Source organism: Cibotium barometz, chromosome 22 (genome assembly GCF_041138505.1).
Source record: "Cibotium barometz isolate CiBa-2024 chromosome 22, ASM4113850v1, whole genome shotgun sequence".
In the NCBI taxonomy this organism is placed as follows: Eukaryota; Viridiplantae; Streptophyta; class Polypodiopsida; order Cyatheales; family Cibotiaceae; genus Cibotium; species Cibotium barometz.
In genome coordinates this window covers 27,338,483-27,343,738 of record NC_141067.1, presented here as the reverse complement: position 1 = coordinate 27,343,738, position 5,256 = coordinate 27,338,483, and the positions used below count along the sequence as shown (strand labels likewise).

Sequence of the window (5,256 nt, the reverse complement as noted above, 5' to 3'; positions counted from 1 at the left end):
AAAATATGCAGCATTAAAAACGTCAAAAGTAAATGTTATTTATCGACTCCTGTTTCAACGCTTATTTTTTTTAAATAATGGTACACCTAGGTGCAGTCCTGCAACTGGGTGTACCAGTATACCAGTTTTACAAAGTACATCCCTATTCTCTACTAAAAGGTTATACAACTTAAATTTTCATTATGTAACAAAAGTTACATAGCTCATAAATGAAGCCAACAAAAAGTACACGAAAGAGGCATAGAGCCGACAAAAAGAAGTACCAAAAAGAGGCCCGACTACTATACATATAGAACCTAATCATCATCGTTGCCTTCAAGGTTTGGTACTGTTCCTTGCAAAAGAGTATTTAAGGGGCAAAAAATTATAAATGACAAATGAGGAAAAAACTAATTGATGGGTGGAAAATGTAGAGGTCACCACATCCGTCCAATTCACATTGTGGCTCTCTCACTCAAGTTACTCGAGGAGGGCATACATCCCATGCATTAGGGTGTACCTTTCCTCCACATCACTCGTAGCATGACCGACCACTCTTTACTGGAAGCATGAAGCATGAGTACTTATTTAAAAAAATGAAATGCCCATTATGCAAAAAAAAGCGAGTGATGGTGCTATTAACACTTACAAAGTATGTGTGGAAAGCATGCTAGCCACCGCTTCCAAGATGGGAACTCTCTATGCTCTCCATTCACTTCATTACGGCCTCCTTCTACTACTTATACCTTTGGGGATTTTCATGGTGCTTTCTACACTCATCTTTCGAAATCTCTTATGTGCAATTCCAAGGCTTTTATCCCCCTGACTTTACCTTGTGTGTGATGTCGCTGCGCCAGTGCTTCATCACGTCTCCATCACATTCACCATGTGATATTTTATCCATCTATGATGGACCTCTTCACTACCTAGTGCTGGCATAGACTCACTCTTGATTTGATTAACAACTCGTTCCTTCTTGGCGCTATATCAAGTTTATGCCATGTAGTCATGCAATCAGGCAAAGGCTATATGGCATAACTCGCGGATTTGAGACTTCATCTCATTGTGCCAACATCATCCAAGACCACATTTCCATCCACTACTTGATATAGCGGGAACAAGCCGGATTGGGGGTAGAGGTATTTGTGTCAAAGCGGCGGGATGAGCGCAAGCGTGGTGGGTGGTGGTTGCGGCAATGAGGGGAAGAAGCATATGTGGAGTCACCCCCACCACGACAACAACCCGTCAAACAATCTCATCTTCTACAACTGGAAGTAGTCGAGTGAGCCGTGTGTGGGGTTTGTGTAACGTGCCATGGAGTGTCTATGGCATGGCTTGTGTAGTGGTTGGCTGTGATGGCTGTGGAGAAGTGCTAGTGCCTCCCCCAAAGTAGGCTTGTGCCATATCCCTTTGCTCGGGGCTCATCTGTGACATGAAATGATAAATTTGGCTTGGGGATATTGCGTGTGGTGTAGGCAAGGTGGAGAGATTGGGGCTTTATGCAGGTGTGTCATCGGCGGGTGTATGCCATCCATGGTCTACAAACACAAATAAAACAAAGCATATTAGCTACTTTTGAAGCTCTATGAATCAAAAGCATTAATCTCTGTGCATATAGCTTAATCTAGATATGCATGTATTAAGCTCTATTCATAGAGCTTAATGCATAGATTAAGCCTTAATCTATGCATAGGCTTAAGCATAAGCTTATCCATAAGCCTTAAGCATAGGCCTTATGCATAAGCCTTAAGCATAGGCTGATGCATAAGCCTTAAGCATACGCTTATGCATAAGCTTTATGTATAAATTAATTTTAATGTATAGATTAAGCTCTATGCATATAACGTAATGCATGCATTAAGCTTTATGCATAGATTAAGCTCTATGCATAGAGCTTAATGCATAGACTGAGATCCATGCATAGAGCTCTATGCATAGATTGATGAGTGTTACCAAACAGTGAGCAACCTTTTCCAAGCTAAGTTAAAAATTAGAGTGAAACTTGGCAACAAACCCCCAAAAAAATGGAAGTTGCTCGATAAACTTTTACAACAAAAAACAATGCAAAGTGAGCACAAGACATAAGCAGGACCTTAGATGATCACGTTAATCACCATACAAAATTAAAACACCACTCCAACTACAATTTTTTGACTACACGGAACATGACCCAACAATATCTGCATAAACAAGACCCCGACCGAAACAAAACCACCAATCATGGCTCGCCAGCAACAAACACAAAACCCATGTGTTGCATTGTCCATACACCAAAACAAATCAAGTTGAGTCACACTTATCATCTATAAAAACATGACGTGTGTAACATCGATCTGCATTATCCTTCTCAAAATGTGTGTCTCTAGCCATGGTTCTTGCCATTGCTTTGGCATACTCTGGTAGAACACTTTGGATAGAAAATAAAGAATAAAATTGTTTAGTTTTTGCAAATTCACATGTTTAAGTATATATGTGTATTGTAGATCAAACTTGAATGCTTCATTCTTAAAACATATACACGAAGGTAACCAAAATAACAAAATTGGATTCTTAAGCATTGACCTAATGTAAAACACCGCTAAATCCACATCAAAATAGAGTGACAGTAGTCCCAAGCACATTAAAAAAAACCCAAATAAATAGTCATCAATGTAACACTAAATAAGGTCAAGATGCTCACTAATCATATGGATTATGTCCCACACGCTCATCAATATCATCATCCCAATCATGTGAACTGCTAGCCTCCCCCTAGCCTCCTTGCCTCCTAGGTAGAAGCAATGGTTGTACGTATGAAGATAGAAGACCCTTGTCAGAGTCCATCATCGAAGCACATAAATGACCTGACCTCAAACATGCCTTAAGTAGAGGAGTTGTCCAACTCAAGGCAAACACCACCAGGACGACATAACAACTCCAAATACCCTATAATGAAAGTAACGATGCACTCTAAAACACCACGGATCTCCACACCCCAGAGATCCCTAGCATGAGATACATTTGGAAAATAATGGTATGCCACCAAATCCATAGGATTCATATGAAGCACCTCGAAAAGAGGTGCACTCTCCAAGCAGTAAATCGCACGAATCATACCTCATCTGTGAACTGCAAAGAGCATAGAAGAGGTATATTGCAATACAATGACAAGAATCTAATAAGGCAAAAAGAAATTCGTATATACCAAACAAAATTACCTGGAACCACCATTAAAAACACTACTACTGTCCGGAAACCACCAGTCTCATAGTATCCATAGGGTAAGTGATCCATGACAATAATACCACACCAAATCTCCAAATCTGACACACGGTAATAGCGGTCAACCCAACCCACTATCTCTCTTATAAAACATAACATAACTTTTATCAACCAAATTGCAAGACAAAAGGAAAGGCTTGCAAGCTTCCAACACATGGAATATTACCTCCCATTGTTGATGCCATAATCAACAACTAGTCAGAATCACCAGGAGTCGATATATGCAGTTAAACCAACTCCATACCGCACATGGTCCTCAGATATTGTATCCCACAGGGTCCTAGAATCGGCGGCACCATGTACTACTCCCCCAAAAGGGAGGTCCAAAAATATCAAATCAGCCGCCCAAGAAGCTGATCTCCCTTTCCTTGCATATTTTCTACCCTTGGGTGAGACTTTTTGCATGTGCTCATGAACTATGGTGTAAGATGCATATTTCCTACCCTTGGGTGAGATTTTTTGCATGTGCTCATGAACTATGGTGCAAGATGCATATTTTCTACCCTTGGGTGAGAATTTTTGCATGTGCTCATGAACTATGGTGTAAGATGCATTCTTTGTGCCATTCATAAAACCCTTTCCCCAATAGCAATATAATCCCCAACAACGGCCAACACTTTGGACCATCCCCACATGACACATCCGAAACTGGCACATGTGGTTGGTAGACATATGTTGTCATTATTTTAGAAATGATTGAGGTTGTTTTACCATAAAGGCCCTCATCTTGAAAACAATCCAAAGAAATATTCAAAGTCAAAAAACTTTCCTTATTCATGCAACTGTCGATAGGATAGTCAAAAAGCCAAAAACCATAACTTGACATAATGTAGTATCAACACAACAAAAAGAAAATCCTAAGCTCAATTCTAGAGAGGTTGAAAATGACTTACCATCATCATGAGCATCCTCAATATTCATGTCTATCTCATCATCCAATAAGTCCACCCTTAGCTGCTCTTCCACAACTTTGTCTTTGTCTTACACATGAAAAATAAAGCAACGAGCAACTCAAGACAATGACCAATAGTTAGTAGATTCCTAAATTGATAAAGAACCCGACTAACCTCTCCTTTGTGTAGGTCCCTTTTTCTCCACCTCCTTATCAACCACCTTCTCCACATTGAGATGCTACCCAAGCTTGAAATGATGATGGCGATCTTTCTCCCGCTCAAAACATGACCTTTCTCAAAGTCAATCCACCAAGGACACATCTCTAGCTCCCACTTGGACAACTTATGCGCAAACTTTGAGGGTACATACACAAAGTCTCATTATCCACCAGAGCCAACCATTTCTTTGCTCTTACAGGCATGACAACCAAATGACCCCTTTCTTTCAAACACATGAAATATCTAAAAACATTGAAAAGCAACATATGATTAAGAATGGTTTTTTGAGTTTAAAAAAATGTAGCATTTTCTTATGAACATTTCCAACACTACTTGCAAAAAAAATCAACCAGTAAATCAACCTCTGGGCAACCATCTAGACCATGTCAGTCTTCTTTGTTGCCTTTTCAGCACTCTTTTTTTCCCTTGTGTCTTGGCCTGTTTCAAGAGAGAACAATTGCTTCCTCTTCTCAATATTTATCTCCTTAATAATCATAGAGCAAGCAATCATTGTGCACCACCATGCCATTAGGCTCATCCACAAAGTCTTTAAGGATAGAATTTGCCCTTTGTAATATCTTTTCAAGAGTTACCTCTTTTCGAAGCCAACTTCAAAGCAAATAGAAATCACATCACAAAGGAAAGTATGCATATGACATATTTGCAAAATTGCAAACAACTAAACACAAATAGGTATAGAAAACCATGACTTACTGTCTATAGATATGATCTCCACGCACAAAGCCAAACATATTTTTGGTTGTCTTGTTTACCTCCAATAAACCCAACCAAAAGATTTTGGACTCTATTGGTACATCACACAATGCTAATAAATTCAACTTCTCTAGTGTTGATCTTCGCACACAAGGCCAAACATATTTTTGGTTGTCCTCTTTGCCTCCAA

General features: G+C 39.5%; 1 long non-coding RNA gene across 1 annotated transcript; it reads right to left on the bottom strand.

The window, feature by feature from the left end:
• Positions 1-2,685: 2,685 nt before the first annotated feature.
• On the bottom strand, positions 2,686-4,546 carry LOC147626484 (uncharacterized). The gene is made up of 4 exons (XR_015268662.1): positions 4,308-4,546; positions 4,134-4,220; positions 3,177-3,281; positions 2,686-3,087 (listed from the first exon to the last, which is right to left on the bottom strand). It is a non-coding gene; the product is annotated as an uncharacterized LOC147626484 (long non-coding RNA).
• Between the last annotated feature and the right edge of the window lie 710 nt (positions 4,547-5,256).